The sequence below is a fragment of the Vulpes vulpes genome, chromosome 1, assembly GCF_048418805.1.
Source record: "Vulpes vulpes isolate BD-2025 chromosome 1, VulVul3, whole genome shotgun sequence".
Taxonomy (NCBI): domain Eukaryota; kingdom Metazoa; phylum Chordata; class Mammalia; order Carnivora; family Canidae; genus Vulpes; species Vulpes vulpes.
The window spans coordinates 89901771-89927591 of NC_132780.1; the positions used below are offsets into that span (position 1 = coordinate 89901771).

Sequence of the window (25821 nt, forward strand, 5' to 3'; positions counted from 1 at the left end):
TACCAATATTTTTTCATATAATTTTTTATATATTTGTATGGTGGTATTAATTTATCACAGATTTGATAAGGACTTTTAAGAAGTATTGTCAGTGGCTTAGTACATTAAACATCTGCCTTTGGCTCAGGTCATGATCTCAGAGACCTGGGATTGAGCCCTGTGGGGCTCCCTGCCCAGCAGAGTCTCCCTATGCCCCTCCCCCTACTCATGCATGCACATTCTTGTTGTCTCCCTCTCTCAAATAAATGAATAAAATCTTAAAAAAAAAAAAAAAAAGGATTGCCAACAAACAATAACAGTGAATACAAGAGGTTATATTAAAACTCAAGTCTGGCTGATCACTTACCTCTTGCCCTTAACTTTTACTTTACAGGCTTCACTCAGTTTCATCCTTCTCATGTTTTGCCATGGCGGCACTTGTAGTCCTCCATCATATCACAAAAGAGATGAGAGAGGAAATTTTTACTTACAAACCCCCAAGTATATAGTCTCAGCACCTGTAAGCAGTAGAAAATACCTCTGAACTCTCATTTTTTAACACAATTAAAAATAAGTATCTTTATACTTGAGTTTTTTTGCTCAAGGCCAAATTTAACCTGGATAGATGAATTCTTGATTAAAGGTAACTTTTGCAAACACTACAAATTGATCTCAATTTCAGTGATAATTAAGAAAGGCTAGGATAATATTTTACTAATTTACAAATTTACCGTGTTTTGTGATTTACAAAGCAATTTCTCATGTAATGTTATTAATTTTTCATGTCCTGTGAAGTAGTTATCATTAGCCTGGTTTTACAGGCAGAAATAATAAATTTAACATATAATATAAAAATGCATAAAAGTAAATGGTAGATTTCTCTCCTAACTCCAAATTCACTCTTCTTAAAGTTAAACCATTCAACTGATTCATTGTTTCTCATCAAAAAATTGAGTATATCACAATGGCTGTCTTCCATACTAGAAGTATGAAGAGGGTTGAAATAGCTCTGTTCTACAGTGCAACTCCAAATTTTGACAAGCAGAGAGGCTGTTTATCCTGGAACATTTGGTGAAAACTGTGTTTGTGATCCCACACACACAGTAACATGAACGACAGAGATGCAGCAGTATCTGGTTATTCCAAGTAGATTTTGTTGACCAAATGTTATCATCTTGATAGATCTATGAACATTTCCTAAAATGTTATAAGACTGAGAGGTCTTTGGGAACACTTTATCTCCAAACCAAAGAATTTTAAAGGTGAAATTAGCATGCACTGTACTTTTTTTTATTAAAAACAAATACAACTCAATTCTTCCAACTGAGAAAGGCAATTAGCAAATTTAGAAATCATGATCTGCTAGGGGCTAATTATTTGTTTGTACTAATATTCTAGTCTTCTTAGAGATGTTACCCATTGGTCAACAAGTACGTGAGTATTTGATAATTTGATGTATCAGCTTAACTCTTTTCTCCAGTTCTATGACCAATTTTGTCTACTACTTTTGACTACTTTGTAAGAACCTGTCAAATCCATTATTTGATTGCATCCTTTCAATAGCAATGACTATGCCAGAACATAGTCAAAGAGGTAGATTCCGTCTTGGATTAGGAAACTCTGTGTCAAAAAGTTCATTATTTGCTCAAGTGCTTATACTTCTCAGAAGAGGCATGAATTAGTAAAGTTTTCACGTGACAGTTATAATTAAGGAATGATGTATTACTTAAGTTTCCAAATGATTATTCTATAAAATAAAAATCAAAGCAGGAAATTGAATGATGAAGCTGAAAGCCAGTCTTCCTTGTGATAGACATCATTTTAATTACTTCTTTTATTTATTTATTATGATTATGGATAGCTCTATAAATTGAGAGATTGATATGTGTTAAAATTTTATTATGTGTTTTAGTTGTAATATTTTACATCAATATTTTTCATGAAAGATTATAAAAGTATGTTTATCTCTATTTTAAATATGTCACCTCAGATTGGGAGGGTGGGAAGACTTGTCTAAAATCACATGACCAGGGGTACCTGGGTGGCTCAATCAGTTAAATGGCCGACTCATGGTTTTGGCTCAGGTCGTGATCTCAGGGCCCTGGGATCCAGCCCCCCATTGGGCTCTGTGCACAGTGAGAAGTCTGCTTCAAGGTTCTCTCTCTATCCCTTTGCCCCTCCCCTGGCTCTCTCTCTCTCTCTCTCAAATAAATAAATAAATCTTTAAATAAAATAAAATCACATGACCAGTAAAATAGTAAATTCAGGTTTGAAAGTCAAAGGCAAGTGTTTCAGAGTCCAAAGAACTTCCTTCTAGCCAATAAGTTATAATATAGCAAACACCAGATTTTAAAACACCACACATACCTACGTGCAATGGATATATGCATGTTGCATCCACATACATTTGTGCACATGTATGCACATGTCTATAAACAGCTTATGAGTATCAATTGTTATATTGCCTTTTCTTCTTGCTGGGGAATAAAAATTCCCCAAACAGGCATAGCTATTTTAGAATTATAATGGCTTCACTCTATGAGAGCCATGATACAAGGGACTGCAAAGACTCTAAAGGAGTTATTTCATTCCGTAGAGACCATATTATGCATGTTATGAATGTTTAAGATAGAGTGCACAGTCTGTCATGTCAACTATCATCTACTTCAATGACAGGTTATTTTTCTTCCAGCACTAGTGGTTTGAATATATCAGCTACCAAAGAGGGGACATTTTTCTTGGAGTTCAAACACACACCAAAAAAATCATGAATTCAAGTAGCATTAAAACTCTAACTTAAACCCACAAAAGCAAAGAAATGTAGCATTTTGCCAAACAATTTGGTGAGCATCAGAGTCCTTAATTCACCTTAGATAGTATCAGCCACATACAACACACATGAACTCACATTTATTGCTATATGCCAGATACTGTGTTAAGTGCTACACATGAATTATCTCATTTACTCTTCACCAGAACCCTATAAAATAGAAATGACTATTATTTCCTTTGATCAGTAAGAGGAAACTGAAGCTGTGAAAGATCAAGTTAACTTCCTCAAAAGCACTGAGCTAGAAAGAAACAGAGCTGAGATTCCAATTCTGGTTCCAGAAACTGAGCTCATAATCTCTGCATATAGGTACACATACATTTGCATTAGAACTAAGAAACCAAATTTTACCACCAGGGAAATTCAAATTTACAAAGGGGCAAACATCAAAATGTCCAGAAGTCAATTTGTTTGACAAAATATTCAAAAAATGAAATCCATTCATGAGACAATTTTGGCTTCTAATAAATCTTTTTTAGATTCTCAGTGCCCTAGACTATGACTTCAAATAACATTTGTCTATTTCTGTTTGAGGTTCTTGCTGAGATCAAAACAGCAAGGGAGAAACATTTGAAAAGGGTAAAGGAAATACACTTTCTAGTATACTTTAACCCTTTTTTAATGGAAAGCCATATTTGATCCACTTGTGTCCAAGATCTGTTTTAGTGAATAACTCTCATCACTTGTGCCAACTCTAACTAACCCATGCACCTTGAAACAAGTCCTGAGATTGTGCCCAGAGAGCAGTGATTGATTGGCCTTGTCTGTCATGACAGGGGTGTGGCAGTATGCATGACCTGTATTTGCAACTCGCCCTGCTTTAGACAAATAAATCCACCCCTCCTGAAATATACTCCCAAGTAGTCTGTCTACAAACAAGCAAGGTGGAAAGACGGAAGGAAGGAAGGAAGGAAGGAAGGAAGGAAGGAAGGAAGGAAGGAAGGTATGGGAGGCAGCAGGAAGTGGGAGAGTCAGGAGGCAGGAGATAAGGAAAGAAAGTTTAGGAACGTTTAGTTTTAGTTTAGAAAGTTTTAGTTTATAGACTATCTCTATAATTGGAATAGATTTTCACCTGAAACATTGATTTAATAATTGCTGAATGTTCCACACATTTTGCGTTGTATCTGTCTGCCTATCAGATGTCTCCTTACTGTCCCATGTAAATAGCATACTGGCCCTTGCCACCATAATTTCGCTCAGGCTATTTTTCCTTGTCAGTATTTCCCTTCTACTTTTCTTCCATCTAGCTATAGCCTCCCCATTCAAGTCCCGCCTCCATGATGAATCCTGGCACAAGTATTCTTGGGGAAAATAGCCGCTCTCTATTAAGTGGCCCCAGAGAGGCCTCAACTTTGGTGATATCACCACAATTCCCAGAGAGCAGAAGGGGTTGGGGGAGGCTTCTTGCTCTGCAGATAAGAACTCCAAAGGTCAACTAGCTGGCTAGCCACAGAACTGAGTATTGAAACTCAACTTTACTGCATTTCAATTATATCAGACTATTGCTTCTTCATCAGCCAAATATAATCCTTTACTAGCAACTAGAATTCTGGTTTTCATTCTCTAAGTAAATCCCTTTAATTTCTCCTTTTTTATTATGCACTGGCTCTTTCATGTGAATAGATTGTCTTCCCAGAGAGAGTGTAGAACTCTGTGGGCTGAATACTTAGGGTAGCAGTGTGGAGCAGTATGGAAGGAAAACAGGGTTAGCTGTCAGAAGATCCAGCTCTGGTTCCAGCTCTGCCACATTCTAACTGTGAGACCTCAGTTAAGTCATTTATCTAAAACTGAGCTTCCTCATTCAAAAATTGGAAGGGATCGTCAGCTCGTCTATTGCCCAGTATTGTTAGAAGGATAAGTTTAGTAAATACTATACACATTGAGGCAATCTGGTATTTCCTTTATGCCCTCTTGAGCCTGAGCTACATTGAAAAGCAGATCTCAGCATCCTGGACTTCTGTCCTTGAGCCTCTGAGGACTGTTCCCACACATTAGCCCTAATTGGCCTGAGCTTTTCCTCTGGGCCCAGGCCCAGTGCCCTCACCCAACAAAACTCTTCACGGTATCAACGTGACCTTTGATACAATATCTGTGAAGGTTTCGTTTTGTTTTCTAGTCTTTGTCAATGTTTATATCCACAAGGAAGAAGGATTGTTCTAATACTTACTTAATACCTTGTGGCATATGATGAAACTCCAGCACCACCATTTTTAAGTTTATTCTGAAGAAAATGCAGTTCTCTACCTGCCAACATCTGAAAGCTATAAATAGTGAGAAAAATAGAGAAGCCTTAAAAGTCCATTGAAAAGTATTGGATTTGGAGAGTTTCTTGGATGGCCAGAGTGGAAAAATATTTTGCTAAAAAATTGGGAGTGTTGCTCCTACTGGCATACAGGCAGACAGTTTAGTTAGTATTTACCCAGCCTGTGGCAAGGGAACACTTGGCTGTTTATTTCAGTGGAAGGGATGTTGGGAGATGCTGTTTGTCTAGTCAGAAATGCCCTTTGAGACTGCAAGGCTACCTGTGACCAGTTTTCAACTAAATTTATCTTTGGACTTTGTGTAAGTAATCCAGCCTTAACCAAATCCATTTGGTCTTCTGTATAACCATGTCACAGAATCCTTACCAAAAATCTCCTTGCTGTGGTCCACAATGATGGCTTCTGATTATTCTGCCAAAGTTGGATTTAAAACTCAAGTGTGAGTTCTGGATAAGTAGACCAAGTTTTATTTAATGTAGGAAATAACTATCACTTATTAAATAAAATGGACTGATACTTAACCAGTCATTTTCAAGTCTCTGCGCCTTGCTCCATGGTGGAATAAATAATACATACTATTGACTATTAATCAGCTAGCTTTATTTCATGAAATAATTTACGTTTCATTTCATTTCTTATTTGCAAGCACAGCTAAGGTTTTTAATAACTACCCTCATTGCCAATCTGACACTGACATGGTGAAAATGTGGGAAATGTATTATTTTTCAATCTCAAACATTTTAAGTTTTATGCTCTTTTGATAAAACTCAGTAATTTCAAAGATAGAATGGCTGTAATAAAGTGCAAAAATGTGTTTCTCGGAATGTGATTAAGTGGTGATTTACTATATGTTAATCAGCTTTGTTTATTTCCATTGGCTTTAATTTTCATGTGCAATCCCACAGGTTTGCTTGTGTTTCATTTTTCTTTTATTTCTGTTTTGGCCATTATATCAGGCTGCTCAATTTAAAAGACTGTTCTTCTGAGCCTGGCAGGATAATGAGGCTTGGGCTGTATCTCATTAACAGTTCAGAATTGTTTGACCAGTATAAAAATCAAGCATCAAGATTTGTGAAGCAGAGCCTTGATTTGGGGATGTTCACTCATTGTTTGGCTCCTGTTTTCCTATTAATTTTCACATCCTTGTTTCTGCATCATCAGCCATTCAGTCTTCTCAAAACTCTTGTGAAAAGTTATCATGACCCCATTTTATTGATGATAAAATGAAGCTAGGGGAAATAAGATCCTAGCATGGTGAGATATGGCTAGGACTTACTCCACCCTGAGTTTGACTTTCATGCCCAGGCTCTATCTGCAAGGCCTTAGAGGCTCATGAGGGAAGAAATCTGCAGGCCCAACTTCCTGTCAGGGTGACAAATGCGTTAAATCAAAGATAAAAGCCTCTACATTAGGCTGTCAAGGGGTCAGTTCACCAAACCTTAATATCCTCCTTAGCTCTGTTCTCCTACAGCTGCTCTTCTTGAGCTCACGGCTGCAGCAACATAATTCAAATGTGGGGAGGCCAACCTCAAAGATTTTGACAATTGGGATGAAGCCCATGTAGAATGGGATCTGCTTCTTTGAGTCTCAGGAAGCTGTTTAACTTATACCGTATCAAAGGATCCAGGCATCCTAATTAAGAGCCACTACTTCCTGGTGAAACATACAGAGGGAAACTACTACTTGGGAGGAATCCATGCAGAATTGAGAATTCCACACAAAAAGAAGGTGTACACTGCAAATAAATGAAATTTGGAGAACCTAAAATTAGAACAGCACTGAATCATGTTACTTCCAAATTGTTGTTCCATTATCTTCCGTTAGTTTCTTCCTAAAGCCTCATACTAAACATTTTAAAAATAGTGATCTTTAGGGGAGCCTGAGTGGCTCAGTTGGTTAAGCAGCTGACTCTTGATTTCAGTTCATAATCTCAGGGCAGAGACAACAAGCCCTGTGACAGACTCCCTAAGCAGCCAGGAGTCTGCTTGAGATTCTCTCTCCTTCTCCCTATGCCCCTTCCCCTATCTCTCACTCAAAAACAAAAACAAAAAAAGTGATCTCTAGATACTGAATCTTAAGATTTTCCTAGATGCCGATAACTAAAAGGTTTTTTTAATTATTATTATAACCTCTTCAAATATGTCAAGATAATAGTAATAATAATAATAAGTAATGGCACTACTATGCAGGAGCCAGTCATCTATTTCTTTGTCCTTGAATGTCAATATCAAACTTTAATAAAAGCCAAATATGTCATCAGATGCCACTATTGCACAAGTCATGGAAAAGAAAGGAAAGAAGTAAGGAAATACACAGAAAGAAGATGAGAGAAAGTGAGGCAAGGAACACAGAATCACAGTTTCAGAAAATAGCAGGCCATTGGAGAACCCTGGGGGCTTTGGGACCAGGTAGATGTAGACTGAAGCCTCAACTCAGAAATTTCACAAGATCTGGCTTATTCAGCAAATTATTTAACCTGTCTGAGCATCACTCCCTTCATGGATGAGAAATAACACTCATCTCATGGAGATATTGTGAATATTGAAGAAGTAAATGTGACAGGTTTGATCAGTACAGCTTCTAGCCCAGAAAGACACACTAGACGTCATGTGATCCACCTCCCCACCAAGTGTAGGCACCTTCCCTCCCACGCTCTGTCGGAAGAAGGACTCTGTGAAAAAATGGTCATTTTTTTCTCAGCTATACTTGTTTGAAATGTATTCTTAAAGCTAAGCCAATTTTTCCTTCACCCTAACTTCAAATAAGCCTTTTTATTTATTTTTTTTTCAAATAAGCCTTTTTAAATGTGAGATTGCACACAGTGTGTCAGCAGGGTAATCCCCCCTATTCAGGAGGCTCTGGTCCATGTTCTGGATGACACTCTGTGGTGGTGCACACTCATTTCAGCTCCTGAGGATTTTCTGACACTGAAAACTCACAGGCTGTTGTCTTTTCCCCTATCCTATAAATGTATAGTTGATTTTTAAATTTTTGTTTTCTAATCACAAAAGTCATGTGTAATCCACACAGCACAGTTTAAAAACATAGAAAAAAGAAAAGCCCGAAATTTCACTTCCAATATTAACTTTGTTAATATGTATTTTTCATTATGGTATAACAGTGTCATGCCACAAGCACCGTTTTATACACTTGTTACTCTGTTCAATTAACTAGAAGGTAGGGATACTAGAGCTCAGGGGCTCATCACCCTCCAGGATGAAGTGACAGAGATTGATTGATTGATTGATTGATAGAGAAATGAATGAATTAGACAACCCCTACATAATCAAGTCTGTTTATACAGATGAGTTAATTTGGGGATTCAGTCTTCTGACTATGAATTTTCACTACAATTCACTACACTTTGTAATCTTAAGAGTGCTTTTGGGTCTGAGAAAACAGTGGGAATTTTTTAGGTTTACCTAATTAAACTAAATAGTCATTAATTAATTAATGTCAAAGAGTCATAATCTTATATTTATCTGTAACATTCACACACAAAAAAAAAAAATCAAAAAAAGGTTGTTATATTCTCTACTGGAATTCAGAGATCCTAAGGATCTATAATATACCTAGAAATACCTGTCTAATAGCTCCATCCATCCGTAAAAGGGAATTAGGTTAGTTTTGTAATCTTGGAGATTGTCACCATGCCTTGGTTGTTTATTCACAAGAACACCAGGCAATGTGGATAATCAGGCCCAAGAAGGTGACCCAAGTACCAGGTGTGACAGGCCCTGGGGAGCATCTGGCTCTCAGAAAAGGTTCAGCAGGGCAGAGGAGGTGTGGCATCCAAAACATGCAATGTCTCTAAACCTTGTTCAGACAAAGCAACTGAGCATTTTGGGAAAAAAGAACTGTGTTAGAATCATCTCTGTGTTCCCATGGCCTTTCTTAGAGACAAGCATATCATAATAAGCCCAACTGGGAGTTATTGTGTGCCTTTTCTATTCCCTGCTCTGCTCTAAATACGTTACCTCTGTAATTTCATTCAACTCTCACAAAATCCTGATGAGATGGGGAATGCTAACCATATGATAGAGACAGGGATAAAGCCTTTGGAAATAATTAGTCCATGGCCAGTAAGTATGTAATAAGGATCCATTCGTTCATTCATTCCAACATTTATTGACCACTTACCATGTGCCAAGAACTGTCCAGGTGCTGGGGATAGAGCCTTGTTTTCATGAAGGTTACATTCTGGGAGTCAAGAAAAGGAAAATAAATAAACAAGGAAGGCAAATAAATACACGTGGTAATTCTTGAGAGTGTTTATTAAGTTCTAGGAAGACCAAAAAAAAAAAAAAAAAAAAAAAAACCACCATATTGATGAAGACTGACCAGTAGGAGAGAAGAGGGCTGATCTAGACAGGGTAGTCAGGAAGACTTCTCCCTAGAGGTTAAATTTAAACTGAAATTTGCATGAAGTTAAAAATCCAGAAATGTGAAGAGAGCAAGCAAGTACAAAGGCCTTGAGGCAGGAACAAGTTTGACCTGTTTAAGAACAGCAGTAGGCAGTGGCCACATTATGTTGATCTTTGCAAACCATGGTAAAGAGTTGAGATTTTATTCTAAGTGTGATGAAAAGGCTTTAGAAGATTTGAAGCCAGAGAAAAGATTATCTGACATATTTTTTAGAGATAAAAATCTCCGTCATTCTTATCCTGAAGCTCATGCTCATAAGGCAATAATGTCTTTCAAAGAGTTGGCATCCAATTATCATAGAATAAAGGAATTATAGTAACAAAGTTCAAGAAGCAGGAATGATCCCAATGGGGGAGAAAAGAATGAGAATCCAAAACAGATGTAGTCCGTGAAGGAAGTCTGCATCACTCAGAGGTTTCATGGTCCCACCCATCACTCAAGGAAATAGACCCTAGAGAAACCAAGGGACAAAATCAAGCCATCAGTCAGTTTTTAGATGGGCAAGGTTCTCAGAACAGGAACAAAGGGAATATGGCCAATTCAGAAGCCCAGGATTTATGGGTACTGAAAGGAGGCAAAGCCAGGGAAGGAAGCATCAGGATGAGGAACTTGGAGAGAAAAAAAAAAAAAAAAAGAACTCAGGGACTGACAGGAAGTACCATGACCAGCACTTCCTGTTCTCCAGGTAGGATTCACTTCCAGAGAACATTATGTAGAACTTAGATGCTGACCAGCACATTCTGTCTGGTATGGGTGGTGCTGCATCTTTGGGTGACAGGAGGGTGGATTACACTCTGGGGAAATGAGAAAAGACAAGGCAAAGGAAATCAAAAAGGAAGAGAGCTCCAAGTTGAGCATGATTTTTTTTTTTTCTTAATTAACCTTCTCTGGTTCTTATTAGTCATCTCCTTTATTTTGTCAAGACATACATTATGTTTGCTTAATAGCCCATCCTGAAATTTTGTGGGATTATTGAGGTCACAACTGTAGGCAAATTGAGTTGTGTGAACTCTGTAAACTTAAGATAATTTCCATAAATCGAAGGAAACTCTTATTCTCTCTTCTTGGTTTTTTCTGCTCTATTCTCCCTTCTCTTTTCTTTGTCTCTCTAACTCTCCCTTCATCTTTCTCTTTGCCCCTTCCTTCCTCTTTTCTTCTTTGTATTTTTGCATATGGATAGGTAAAATAAAATGTGTAAAAGTCTGCAAGGAATCAGCATGAACTTGCACTTTTTGTGAGCTTATCTTTCCGATTTCTTTAAATATGAGAGTAACAATTTATTCTCCAGGCTTCAGGTACATTTCATATTATCCAATTTTTCTAAAAAAAAAAAAAAAAAGCCAAAACAAACACACAAACAAAAAACTGAAAACAATTTCTCCTCGGTGGTTTACCACGTATTTCTGCATCTGCAAGTTCTTTCATTACTGGAATTTAATTCACTTAGACCGGAAAACACGAAATCATTGAAATCAGTTGGGGGTTCCTTCCCTTACTATTTTTTGCATTGACTTGTGTTTCACTTTCCCTTTATTAATGTTTATTTTATGCTCTTTAGTTTGAAGAGCCTTGTCGGAGAATGTGAAAAAGAAGGCAGGAGCGAAGGAGTTCTGCTTTCTGAATGTGTCCCTCTACCCACATTGCACCATCTGCCCCAGGCAACCAGTCTAGTCCTTCCCTGTTCTCTTCTGGGTAGTAAACAAATTTACTCAAAGGAAAAAAGATAAAAGGTAGGAGAGAACAAAAGGTGTGCTACAAAGAGGTGGGGAAGGGGAATGGAATGACACCCCTTGGCGCAGGGTTAGAAACTGTTTACCGGCTGCCGTCAGGCCCCACGGCCACCTGCCTGCTTCCATATCTGCTGCGGCCTCTCTGCACAGCTCCCGCCAGAAATTATTACGAGGAAATGGGGGTAATATTGCACAGTAGTTGGCTTTATCTGTGAATGCCACAACTGCCATAGAGAGAAATCAGTCTTAATCATCGGCTTTCAAAACGTCGCTCAAACAGTTCCTCCACTTTGCAACCTTCACTCCACAGCACTCAAATCTCCACCTCCACCCCACCCCCGACCTGCGTACACCTCCCCAAAATGCACAGCCTTCTCCGTGCTGCATCTGGACCTTGGTCATGTCTCTGCTATTAGTCTCATCCCATTACAACCTACTATTTTTATGTCTGTCTCTGAGTTGATTGGGATTAGTGTATTCCTTTGCTGGGGTTGTCATAACAAATTACTACAAACTGAGTGGCTTAACCACAGAAACTTATGGTCTCATAGCTCTTGAAGCTGCAAGCCTGAGATCAAGGTGTCAGCAAGGTTGATTCCTTCTGAAGGCTGTGAGAAAGGATCTGTTCCATGTCTTTCTTCTAGCTTCTCCTGGCTTGCTGGCAATCTGCTTCACCCCACCTCTGCTTTCATGTTCATGTGTCACTCTCCCCGTATGCATGTCTGTCTTTCCGTATGGCATTCCTGGTGTAAGGAATGGGTTTGGGAGCTCCCCAGGATGACCTCATTTTAACTAATTACATCTGCAATGACCCTATCTCCAAATAGGATACTGAAGGTTAGGACTTCAACATATGAATTTGGGGGGAGCACAATTCAAATCATAACAATCAGGCTCCATGATTTATTCTTTACATACCTGATATGCACAGCACCAGGTGTTTGCCTGAGGTCCAGGACCTTCAATAATGTATGTTTAATTGGCTTAAATATCTTCGCCACTTTTGGTGTCATTGTCAGCCAAATTGAACATGGGATCTACATTTTTTTTTCTGAAAGGCAGAACCATCAGGAAGCCCAAAAAATCTCTGGGATTTTTTTTTTTAATTTATTTATTTGTTTATTCAGAGAGAGAGAGAGACGCAGAGACACAGGCAGACTCCATGCAGGGAGCATCCAGGATCACACCCCGGGGCTGCAGGCGGCGCTAAACCACTGCGCCACCTGGGATTTTCAAGAGAATGGGTCCCCCTGATCTCCAGAGACTTACTGGCTTGGATAATAACATTCCCCTCAGTCCTCATGCAAGAGGACTGCATGTGACAATGTACCGAGAGCCCTTCATCTGGCACATAGAGGTGATCAACCCTTTGCCTGGCTCCTATGACTTAACAAATAAAGAATGAGGCTTTTGAAGCCTGCAGACCACATTCATCCTGCAGATACCTGCAAAGACAGATCTTCACTCCTCCTTCATTTCACCTTGTCTTCTATAAGAATCCAAAAACAATGAGATCAGAGATGAACAGGACACGGGGCTTTCTTAAAGAGAAATGTCTGATGGGGAAATAAAATGGTCTGGTGGGGAAACAGAATGTGGCAGGTCTGGTGGGGAAACAGAATGTGGCAAATCTAGCAGTGTGAGGCCAGGGTGTAATGGGAAGTCAGAGGCCATGAAGATTAGGCTGGTTCTTCAAAAAAGAATAACAGTGAGCCAAGTGAGGAGATGGACAAAGATCTTTCTAAGCAGCGGGCATAGCTTTACAAAATCCAAAGGTCTGAGAGCAGCAAGGACTACCACAAGGCTGTCAAGTTGCCATCCTAGGAATCTGGGGTCAGGAATCAGATCAAGAGCATCAGGCAAGCCATGTTAAGGAGGCAATGACTGAAGGGATCTAAGCACTGAACTAGCATCACTAGATTTGCAATCTGGAAAGACTGCTGAACACAAGGATTGACTAGAGGAGGTCTGTGGGGATCCAAGAATATGGGTTGGGAACCCAGGACATATTCCAAAAGAGAAATAATCACAGGGACATGAACTAAAGGTGAACAGTAGTGGGAAAAGAATTAGGAAGAGGTTGTGGTCACTTCCTATGTCCACCCAGGTCCATTGTCATCCTCAGTAACACTTTGCATACAACCCCTATAGATGCACTTGGGCTTGAATGCCCATATGTCCCCTTCCCACCCGTGCTTCTCCTTTAGAGACACCACTTGACCCCTGGGGGGGCTTTGCCCAGAGGCATGAGGAGCTCAAAGTGACTACAAATTTACTCTCTGCACACAACGCCCCCCCACCTCGAAAACCACTAACCCTTCAAATCCCACAGTCCTCAGCCAGTAATTACAAAAAACAAAACATAAAAGCCTAGTCGCTTTGATTCCACTTGGGACAAATTCCAAGGCATAATTTAAGCTTCAAAGTTCTCCCTGGCACCAGCTGAAACCATGCCCTTCCCTGTCTTTACTTCCCTTATTCCCCTACCTGCTTCTCCTGGAAGAACTTCCTTAATAAATTACTCACATATGACTCTTCCCCCTGAGATGTCCTTCTGGTGAACTTGTCCTAAGACAGAAGATTTGAAAGCTATTGCGGGGGGGGGGGGGGGGGGGGGGCGGGGGGAGAGGTAACGTACAGAGCTTGGCAAGTGGTTGGATGTAAGAAACTCTGATCTGAACTAGAAGAGAAACATTCAGGGCAGCACAATGCGTTTTTACAAACATGTACTTGGGAATAAAAAGGACAAATGCTATGGAGGTAGAAGGTTAATTTTACACATCTAGTTTTTATTCTTCCATTAACTCTCTGTGGGGGAGAAAAAAAAAGGCTTTTGATCATTAAATGGCTCAGGCTTTGTTACTCTGAATTTAGGGCACTGAATAGGGTTATGAAAGGTTATTAAATCCATAACCCTTTAGTAGGATTTCAATGTCATTACCTTTGTATCCAGGAGAGGAAAAGGATGCCAGATTTCTGCCGGCCCCACACTGCTCCCTGTTTCTCCTCCCCATCCCATGGTCACTGGCCTCATAGGCTTCATGTCCCCAGGAGTGGGCTCTGCACAATGTTCTGCACTGACTGTTCTCATACTGCCTACCCTTGCCTTACCTTTAATTCTGAGCAAGGTACTTTCTCTTCTTTCTTTCTTTTTATCTTCCCCCTTTTTAAATTTGTGAAGGGATGAATGTGGAATGTGTGCTGCATCCTGTGAAGTCTGAGCCATCAGGAAGTATGACTAGGCAACCTTGAGAAGGGTTTCTGGTGTTACTTGTAGATTAAGCTCTATGTTCTGTAAATGTATCTTAAGCATAAGTAAAGTTTGCTACTGCAATCAAAGAAAATTTCCAAAAAGGTAATCTCATACAAATGTAATGCCAAGTATGATACGTATTATCACCCACCCTTGGCTGGGTGTGAGTAAACCAGAAGCAGCTCACATAAATGTCTCTTAATATCTAATTATTGAATAGGCAAAGTAAATATGTTGTTTTTAAGCTTCTTTTAGAGAGGCTGTAGCCAGCATTCAGGTGAATCAACAGCTTTCCAATCACACACAGGATTTAACAAAGCTCCCAGATTTTACCTCCTGGTAGTTATCACATAGCTACATTTGAGGGCTTACTTTATATCAAACACTGTGCAAGGTGCTAGAGACACATGGAAAGTGGCACCATGGTGTCACATCCTTTAATTTCACTCCTATCCCCCAACATCTAGGACTGACATTTCTTGGGTTCTGTTCTTATCCTTCTGTCTTCCCTGTTCTCTCATTATTGGACTCCCCTTCATCAGAACAATCCCTGTCCCCAACCTCCTGGTGTCTGTCCACAAACTCCAGCCTAAGGCTTCCGGTCAATTGAAACTCTGTCCTTTAGTTCATGGCTTCTCTCCCAAATCAACTGGGTGTCTACAGAATTCTTGCTCTATTAGTCTCGAGATGGAGTGGACACAAAAAACAGAGACAAGTCACAGTGAAAAGGGGTTCAGATCCTTAAAGGTGGGAAGTACAGGGTGAGATGTGGTAGGGTTATGAGAATAGCAAAGAGCAAGGACAAGAAAGTAAAGGGTCAGGTGGTCACTTAGACATGAGCTTTGGCAAGTTCCCCCGAGCCCAGGAGCTGTCCTCACTGGCCATTGTTAACAGGGTTCTTCTTCTAAGGAGAACTGAAAGGAATCTAAAAGTGAGTCCTGAGATGACAGAACAGTAATAGGAGGGTGTGTTCAGGACTTGCTATGAGCCAGAGACCATACCAAGCCCTTAAATTCATCATCTATTTGATCCTCATAGCCATACTCGGAAGGAGTTACTACTCCCATTTAGCAGATGGGAAAATGGATGCTAAAAAACATCCTCAAATCCAAACAGGTAGTAAGTAGCAAACCAAGGCCCTGAAACCAGCTTTTCCTAAATTCAAGTCAAAATTTATAACTGCTTCACTCTACTGCCTTCATAAAAGACACCTAGGTCCTGCTTTAACTTATACCAAGCTACAGCATGAATTTTGACACAAATAAATGGCATCCCTTTCCTCATTGTTGGCTTTCTGGTCCCCCAAAAAAATTAGGGAAGAAAGACTTTTTTAAATAAAAGGGAGTTTAGAAGAAGTGAGGCCTCAGTGTAAATGAGATTTGATCAAAATATAAATGGCATAATGAGAAGTAGTGAAATCAGGAAGGATTTCACCAGGGATGGTGAAAAGGACTCAGAAAGCAGAGATTGGAGATATCAAGGGACCCATCACTAAACTGATTCTTTTGCCAAGTCTGGTCATATTTATGTGCAACCAAACACTGGCAAACAGAGGCTGCATCCAGCCGTTCTTCATGCTCCCCCTGGGCCCTAGGACCTCAGACTCTGGCAAAAGCCCCTACTGAGGAGCTTGCTGTGAATATGGAGGCACCCTGTGAGAGCTCCATTTGGTTTTAGGGGCAAGGAGAGGCATCCCGTGAAGACAAGACACCACCCTTTCTCCTTGTGTTCCCATGTTAAGACCTGTCCCAGGAGAGGCACTACAAAAACAAGTGAGCCCAAGACCCAAACTTTTAATACTTGTCCCCTATATTAGTTATCCTTCGGCCAAAAGGTAAGGAGAGTGACATAGACCTCACGTACACTTATCCCTTTGAGACAGAAAGATTGAGAAAATTGCACTCAGTTAAGTAACTAATGAGTTAAGTAATTTAATTGCTAGTAGGTGGACGTTAACTTGAAGATTCAAATACCATTTTTGGCTCAGTGCTTGTGCCACAAGGTCTTCATTCATCATCCTGGTGAAGTCACCGGGACCCAGAGCATTGCCCGGAATGCAGCCAGCACAGATGTATGGATCGTCAGCGCCTCTCCTGCAGGGACAATTCACGTTTACCAAGTTCACAAGGTAGATAATTAAACCTGAAGGCAATTTATTAATTATGTGGAATGAGCAATGACCATCACAGGAACTGAAAGTCTTCAAGTCCACACCGCTAGTATGTCTCTTGTGGTGGGCTTACCTCTGCGGAAAACCAAGTTGCACTGCAACATTTGCCTGGGGCCCTGGGAAGCAGAACAAGGAGAGTTAAACAAGCAAATACTTCATGGCATTAGACTGAAATGGCCAGATGTAACCATCACTCAGAACAGAGAGGCCTGTTAGCTCAGGTTCCCTCTCCCTAGATGCATGCTACTTGGGTGTGTTGAGCCCCTGGCAAGTCAGCATCCAAGACTCTTTTCTTTTTTTCCTCAATGTTTTCATGACTAACCAATGCTTTTGTTTTTTTTTTTTTTTTTAATAATACATTATATCTGTTATCAATCAAATCTTATAAGTGTAGGAACCACACTTTTTTAAAGAAATTCTTATTCTCAGTTTTTACCATTTTTTTTATTTTTATTTTTTTTTTAATTTTTATTTATTTATGATAGGCACACAGTGAGAGAGAGAGAGAGGCAGAGACACAGGCAGAGGGAGAAGCAGGCTCCATGCACCGGGAGCCCGACATGGGATTCGATCCCGGGTCTCCAGGATCGCGCCCCGGGCCAAAGGCAGGCGCCAAACCGCTGCGCCACCCAGGGATCCCCCATTTTTTTTATTTTAAAAGTAAAATCTCTGACAATTTTACTTCCCTCTTAGAGAAAGCCCTTCCAAGCTCGTAGAGAAAGCGTTATGTAAACCCCTATGCATGGACAACAGTATGCATTTTAACATGATTGGTGAACAGAAAGAGGATGAGAAGCAGAATATTAAGACCAAATAATTTTTCCTGGGAAACCAAGAATTCAACCCTAGTAGAATATATCTATATTGTATAGCACATTAATTGACTCATTCTTCCATTCCAAAAGCATTTAGTGAAAATTTACCATTGGCTTGCTATGTTCTAGAAAGAGGGAAATAGTAATGAACCAGATTGACAAAGTGGCTGCCTCCACAGACCTTCAATTCAAGTGAGAGGCTGAGGGACAGTCCACAAACAAAATAGAAAATAAAGGAAAATAGCAGGTGGAAAAGAAAATAGTGGCCAGTGTTCTGATAAAAATAAAACATGTCTTACACGGTGACTGCGTAATGGTGATCAGAAAACCTCACAAGGTAATGACATATAAACTAAGACCTACAGAACTAGAAGGAAATAGCTACATGTCAATCTGGGAGAAGAGCTTTCCACAGAAACAATACATCTGGTATAAGGCACACATCTAGCTTCATGCTACACACCTCTCATTAATGTGACTTTCACATTAATTCTGTGGGCAGCAGTTGCATTGCAGATATTCTCTAGAACATTAAGAGAAAGCCTAAATGGTTCCAGGATATCGTCTGTAAACTTCTAACTATTGAGACAGAACAATTTTCTCACTTAATTCACCCAACTCTTCTCTGCGTGGTAGATGATTAAGACAAGAAAAGATTACTGCCCACGGTTTGGCTGCTTTCCTATGGCTCAAGCTCTCCTTCCCCCACCAAGAGCCTTTAAAACTTGACTGATGCCAGCACAGTTCTAAAGCCTCTACGTTAAAGCAGCAATATTGACCATCAGTACTCTTACAGATGCACTGAATTTTCTGAGTAAGGAGAGGCTTGCTCTGTTAGATGAAAATTCTTTCTCCTTGTGATGGCACCAGAAAGATTGCAAATGCCACCAAGTTTGGGTGCCCTCCTTTTAATAATCTTTCTTTAGCTTCTAGCTCTTGATTTACAAATAACCAAGGTCATGTTTTGGTCTCGTTTTTCACGTAAGATTGTAGCAGACAAGAAAGGAAGCAAACACCAGGAAGAAAACGTAGCTGCATTTTTTGGTACCCTGACTTTTTTGTGTAAACGATATTTAGAACTGAGCTGAAAGCAGCCCTCATGAGGGACTGGGAGTAAGCATTTTGTCGTGGTCTGTCCACATGGTAACAATGTCTGAGCTTGTGGTTTGTGGGTTTCCTTTGGCATATTCTGTCCCTCTAGATACTTTGCTGTTGTTTCCTAATTTAAAACTCACCATTTTGAAATGCTCTATGTTTTGTAGGAAAATCCCCAAAACATTCTAGTTTAATAGCAATTTGTTTTCAAAACATGCAAACTCATGGTTTAGGAGCTTACTTCACAACATCCAACATCATGTCACTTAGAGTGAGGGTTTAGGACATTATTCCCCAAATGCATTCCTGTTGTATTTGTGTGATGGAATTCACCTTACCCAAACATCTCCAAGGGTCTCCATAAGTGATAATCTAAAGGGAATTAGCCATCACCATTAGGATGAGAAAAACATTATAAAACCAGATACAGGCCATAGATTTCCAAGTCTTCCCCTACCCTCACCTTTCACTCTTACATAACAAGATATAATTTTGTTTACTCTGCATTACAATTTCAGCTGTAGCAAACTGAAATTTTACTAGGACCACACTTGCATTTCCTTCCGTTATATAAGGCATCCTTCTCTACTTTTGTACCTCTCTGACTTCTCCTTTGACAGCTAAGACTGTGGTAAGCAGGGGCAGAGAGTTTCTAAACCAACTCTGTAGTGCTTAGGGCTGGACTTTCTATAAGAAGTAACGATGGTTTGAATATTCTTTCCCAAGAACTGCAGAGGAAGTTCCTAATGCTTTTTGCATAATGTAGAAATAATCAGATAGGTCACCTCAGTCAAATAACTCCATTATATATTTAGCAATTAAATAAAAACAGTTAAACCTAAAAATCTCCAAACATACATTCTCTATTGGTCTTTATCTGAATCTTCAACAACTGTTTTATAAAAGATCCAGATTTTCTGCATGAGGTATAGATACAAAGATTTCAACATTAGAGAATTTTGAAAGTCATGACAGAATTGTTAATGAAATGTATAAAATTAATATCCAACTTAAATAAGTAGACATCAACTTAGAGCATCAACATAGCTTTGTTATCTCCGCTTGAGAATTTTTTTTTAAGATTTTATTTATTTATTCATGAGAGACACAGAGAGAGAGAGGCAGAGACATAGGCAGAGGGAGAAGTAGGCTCCTCACAGGGAGCTGGATGTGGGACTCCATCCCCGAACTGGGATCACGCCCTGAGCCAAAGGCAGACACTCAACTGCTGAGCCACCCAGGTGTCAATTCCACTTGAGAAATTTTAAAACTATATGGGGATATTGCATTTACTTTGCTTTGAGTGGTTTACTAAGACCTTGGGCAAGTCAATTTCCTTCAGAATATCTCAGCTTATTTCCATTTGTGAAACAGGAATGGGACAGACAGCCCTAAACAGATCTGTCCATAAGATTCTGAAATTGCTTCAAATGGAGTTATGTAAGAAGGAAGAGTCTCTGTTGTTTTTATTGAGTGATTCCAGAAAAGCACTCTTGATGACCACAGTTCAATCTCCTATCAGATACTAGAAAATACTGCCAACACAACTGGCTGTTGAGCCCCAGTTTGGGTAGGTTTATCTCCCTAGCTACTAGTTTATTAACATACTACTTAGAAAAGCTCATCAACTCTTTCAAAAGGAGTAATATATTGAATGGAAATTAAGTAACCCATGTGAGTATGATAGAGCACCTCGCTGAATAAAAAAACAAAACAAAACACTGGGCAGCTTGTGCCTGATTCTATGTTCATGCCTTTGATCTCAAGCTACCTGCTATGGTTCCTGACTGAACTCTACTCTATATCTCAAGTATTTGGTTCCTCCCCTTAGAATGCTTCAAAATGCCGACATGTGTGCAGCCTCTTTATCTACCAGCCCTCTCATGATGCTGCCTTTTAGAGTTCACTCCCCACCACCCAGAAATTTGACAAACAACTCAAATTGTGGATCAGAAGTGTTGGTTGTTTTGGTGTTTTTTTGGTTTTTTTTTTTTTTTTAATTTGACTGATGAAGGGGCGCCTGGATGTCTCAGTGGTTGAGTGTCTGCCTTTGGCTCAGGTCATGATCCCAGGGTCCTGGGATCAAGTTCTACATCGGGCTCCCTGCATGGAGCTTGCTTCTCCCTCTGCCTGTGTACCTGCCTCTCTCTCTTTGTGTCTCTCATGAATAAATTAATAAAATCTTTATAAAAATAATTTGATGTTTATTCCAATTAATACAGTGCAATACATTATTGTGATCTCAGAATATATGTATTTCCCACATATTAACAAATACCGAAAGAGCATCTACCACATGCTAGGAAATACATGTAACATTTTATATCTTTCAAGTGGGGTTTATCTTATTCTGTCTTATCCATTAAGTATTAAAGTAGCCAGAATGCCAAAATGACAATGACCCATACTCTTGTATAGCCCCTTCTCCTTGAGTTTGAGTAAGATGTATGAAGATGGCAGGATACACTTCCTATGCTTAGGTCATATTCTATGTCACAGTTGACCTTATCTGACCTCCTCAGTGAGACCATTAAAGGGACAGTTGAAAAGGATTTGAAATGTGAGAAAGATTTGACCCAAGGATGGATCCTCTGAGGCTGGCTTTGAAGATGGAGGGGGATGCATGGCAAGGATCTGAGCATGGGCTTTATTGCTGAGTGGCCTTTATTGCTTGCAGCCAGCAAGAAAAGAGGGACTCTGTCCTACAACTGACTGGAACTGAGTGAACTTGGAAGAAGACTCCAAGCCTCCAGATAAGAACTCAGTTCAGCCAGCACCTGGAGTATGAGACCCTGATAGAGAATATGGTTGAGCCACATGACTGCTGAATTACAGAACTGTGAGCTGATAAATGGCTGTTGTTTTCAGCTGCAAGGTTCATGGGTAATTCGTTACACAACAATAGAAAATTAATATAAGCTAGACTGTAAACTATTCTAAAGCCAAGGTTTTATATACTTCTATATATCTCCTAGATATCTTTTGGAAATAAATGCTCTAGGGTGACAGTGAGAACCACTTCCTATGTTTCTTTAACCATTTTATATATAAAGCACTTGGGGATCCCTGGGTGGTGCAGTGGTTTGGCGCTTGCCTTTGGCCCAGGGCGCAATCCTGGAGACCCGGGATTGAATCCCAAATCGGGCTCCCGGTGCATGGAGCCTGCTTCTCCCTCTGCCTATGTCTCTGCCTCTCTCTCTCTCTGTGACTATCATAAATAAATAAAAAAATTTTTAAAAATTATATATAAAGCACTTAAAAGTCCTACTAGTATAGAATCATTCCTTTTAGACCTAGATTCTTATTCTGGTTTCAGAGACACATGGATCAACTTTTTCAAGAACAAAAGGAAAGGTCTTTAGTGTTTCCAAGCAATGCATTTAAAAAGAGAGAGAGAGAGAGAGAGAGAGGTAAGAGGCAAGGAATTGGAGGGTTTTCTGAAACTTGTATTTCTTCCCCATGATTGTTTTGTTTCTCCTGCCAGTTGTGACATTATATTATAGGAGGAACACTAACAGAGTTTTCAAAGACTCGGGAGTTAATTGGACGTAAGAGTTCGCCAACTGGAAGTTAGCCAGGAACAAAGAGGGGGAAGAACATTCCAAAGAAAAGGGATATTTTGTGAAATATCTGGAGAAGGAAAAAAGCAGATCTGTTCCAGAGCTCTCAGTGTTTCAGTATGATTCAAATCTAGTGTAAAAGGGGAGAGGGCAAGTTCTACAAGATCAGATATAAATAGGAAGCAGGAGACTTTGACTCTCCTCTGGCTCTAAGACCATCTTCTAGAGCTCTCCAAAGTCCAAGAAGGTATCTACTCTGGTGTTAGGTAAGAGCTAATGACCCTGAGTGGATGATGAGTGCAGGAGTTGCTTGGGCTTTTGGTGACCTCACGAGAATGAGAATGTCTTTCTTGGGCCCAAACAGCACTGATCAAAACCCCAGTGAACCATTCCCAAGTGAAGCCCTACCATGAGTGCCTTCTATTCTTGGCAAATGGCAGGAAATAAATAGATTTGGATTCCCACAATCTGCCAGGAGGTCAAGAGCAGTAATGGGTTTCAAGGTTCCCTAACCTTAGAAGAGTAAGAACATAGTAGGAACACAGAGAACTTTCTTTGTGTCCAACTAAATTACTTATCAATTCTATTGGATGAAGACATCAGAAAAGAGTCCATAGATGCTTGACTAGTTAACTTATACTCACTTCTTCCTTATAAATTCTTCTAAATTAGGGACATCTGGGTGGCTCAGCAGTTGAGTGTCTGCCTTCGGCTCAGGTCTTGATCCCAAGGTCTGGGATCGAGTCCGCCATCGGGCTCCCTGGGAGGAGCCTGCTTCTCCTGCCTGCGTCTCTGCCTCTGTGTGTGTGTGTGTGTGTGTGTGTGTGTGTGTGTGTCATGAATAAATAAATACATCTTTTTTAAAAAATTATAAATTCTTCTAAATTAGCCCATCATGTATTTAACTAGTCATGTAGAATAGTGTTAGCATTTCCATTTTTCCTGAGGAAAACCTACAATTTTCCTGAAGAATAACTCTTATTTCTATGTTTACTGCAAAAGATAGTGATATTTCTTACAAGTTGATATTTTCAAGGGCAATTAAACTACTCTTATCCATCACAGAAAGAAGCAGATTTTTTTTCCTGTGGTTTTGATTCCTGAATAAGGTTTTGCTCCTTTCTACCATAATGTGGAACGGGGCTGGGGAGGATGGAGTTAAGGTGGGTCAGGTGCAAGGGAGGCAAAGCGTGGAAGAAAAAGTAGCTTTCTCTCCTGAGAGGGCTTTGACATGGAAATGTGCCTCCTGAAGATAATGGGGAAAGGAGGAGCCCTGCTGGTGCCTGGGTTGAGGAAGAGCCCGAAAAAACAAAGGCCATATAGCTCCCTAAAACAAACAATAAGAATCAAAGAATTCACTGTTGTGCTCCTCACAACCTCCTCAGAGGAGAGAGAAGGTGACAGGGCACTTGCTCAGCACTGAGTCCTTCAGAAAAGATATTTGAGGCTACACTCTCAGATGACAGCATCTCGCACACAATTGGCACAGTGGAAAGCTTAGGTAAGTTGGATTTCTTACTTTTCACATTCAGATTGTGAATAAAGGGGGCCCTGAGAGGCGAAAAATAGACTTCTGTTATTTTATCAATGGTTAATCAGTGAAATTCTAGAAAGAGTTTCCCACACTTCGTTCCACCCCACTTAGGATTTTCTGGCTTTGACCGGCTCCTTGTCACTGTTGTTTAAATTATACTGAATTATACTGTGGCCTGCCGTTTCTTTCCTTCTTCAGAAGGGGCCCAAATAATGTCAGTTGATGAGCAAACACGGGAACCTGCCTGAAATTTCCTCACCTTCTCTTGTGTAAGTATAACTGTTACTTTTGTTGTCAGTTTAAAAGTCAGCTTTGCAGAGAAAAAATTATCACAGCTGGTACATAGGCCATGGTCATGGAAGGCCGAAGAGGCCAAAAGCCTGGAAGCTGACTAATCCTGTGATATTTTTGATGGAAAGTGGTTAGGATAGAACATGACATATACAAAGGACAGATTCTTCTAGCACTCACCCTCCACACCCCGACTTAGCACTTCTACTGAAATCATAGGCACCATTGTAGGGAACGGGATTTTTCTTCAAGTTTTAGAAGTCCAGTACCATTTTCCCCTTCCTCCTAAAAGGCATGTTGGCAGAAAGTTGGGGGAGGGGTGGCCTGTGCAGGAAGCTGCTTGGCACAACCAAGTGCGAGGAGATGGGGGTATCACTCCAACTTCTCCTTTTCTGGATTGTTCAGTCTCTCACACTCCAGGATCCTTCCCAGGGGAGAAGATGGCTACTCCATGCTTTCTGTGCAAAAAAATGAAGGGACCACAATAGAAGGCAACAGGGAAATGGAGACTGTATTATTTGCCAGATCTCTTCACATTAAACCAATTTCTAAGGGATATCTGGGGAGGCTCTAACCACTCAGCTGCTGTGGAATTTTGGGATTTATTTTGAAAACTAAAAATGGTTTTCATAGATAGAAAAACATAAATACATGCACACACTTTTTTATATGTAGCAAACCCCATATTTACTCCCCAGCAGAGATGACCAGGGTCAAATTTGGTTAAACTTCCCAGTGTGCATGTGTGATGTATATGGTTGATTTGGTTTGGCTCACAAATAGAGATCATACTTTACACGATGTTTGTTACATGCTTTTGCACTTATCAGCATTTTGTGAAGATTTTCCTGCCAGTAAATATTCTTCTATATTTATTTTTAAAGGTTGCATGTGAATTAATCTCTTTCTGATGCTAGATAACCCCTCCTCAGCAGAGTTGAGAGGAACGCATCAGCAGCATGTCTAAAATCCCATAATTGCTTTGCGTCTGTCATTGACTCACCTGAGTCAAGAGAGCATTCAGGGTGAGCCCTGAGGCAAGTCCCTGCTCCTTCAATCTCATCCCGTCTCAGGTGGGAAAGGAGGCAGCCAGGTGTCTGTGGTGGAGGAGGGGCCCCTGCAATGGGAAGGCCAAAGAGTGCCCAGAGAAAGGGCTCAAGAGATGTGAACCATCAGAACATCCCACACTCTTGTTCTTCTCTGAGAGGTGCGTTGGTCATTTTGCCATCCCACTGACACCTATGATTCCTTTCCTACGTCTTGGATTATTTTTTTAATTTTTTTGAGATTTTATTTATTTATTCATTTATGATAGACAGAGAGAGAGAGAGAGAGAGAGAGAGAGAGAGGAGGCAAGAGACACAGGCAGAGGGAGAGAGCAGGCTCCATGCACCAGGAGCCCGACATGGGACTCGATCCCGGGACTCCAGGATCAAAACCTGGGCCGAAGGCAGGCACTGAACCGCTGAGCCACCCAGGGATTCCCTTGGATTATTATTAAGGCCCAAAATAGATCAAGAGAAACATTTTACAGTTAGATGTTGACTGCAGATGTCTCCGTTATCATGACCTTCATATTTTCAGTGTGGTCTAGACCACAGATAAGTCCGCTTCAGAATATACAGGAAACAGTGAAGAATTGCTTATCTCTCCCTATTTTCCTCTTTTCCTGGTCCTGAACGAGGAGAGCTGCTTTTCACCACTGTTCACTCTTGTCGGTCTCAATTTGCCTTATGCCTTTTTCCCAAGGTCTCAAAGCAGCATGCAGGGCAACCCAAGAAGGCCTTCTCCAGCTCTCCCCACAACTCCTGGATGACAGCTCAGCAGCAATGATTTAGGCAGTGGAGGTAGAGCAGAGGGAAAAAAGAAAGACAGGGC

At 40.3% G+C, this 25821-nt stretch overlaps 3 long non-coding RNA genes across 3 annotated transcripts; 1 reads left to right on the forward strand and 2 right to left on the reverse strand.

Moving 5' to 3' along the window:
* Positions 1–289: 289 nt before the first annotated feature.
* Positions 290–16545, reverse strand: LOC112919479 (uncharacterized). The gene is made up of 3 exons (XR_003234908.2): positions 16452–16545; positions 9211–9270; positions 290–497 (listed from the first exon to the last, which is right to left on the reverse strand). It is a non-coding gene; the product is annotated as an uncharacterized lncRNA (long non-coding RNA).
* LOC140593852 (uncharacterized) lies at positions 3655–21575 on the forward strand. Its single transcript, XR_011994193.1, has 3 exons — positions 3655–3752; positions 16466–16606; positions 21236–21575. It is a non-coding gene; the product is annotated as an uncharacterized lncRNA (long non-coding RNA).
* LOC140593860 (uncharacterized) lies at positions 20755–25105 on the reverse strand. Its single transcript, XR_011994200.1, has 2 exons — positions 24947–25105; positions 20755–24401 (listed from the first exon to the last, which is right to left on the reverse strand). It is a non-coding gene; the product is annotated as an uncharacterized lncRNA (long non-coding RNA).
* Between the last annotated feature and the right edge of the window lie 716 nt (positions 25106–25821).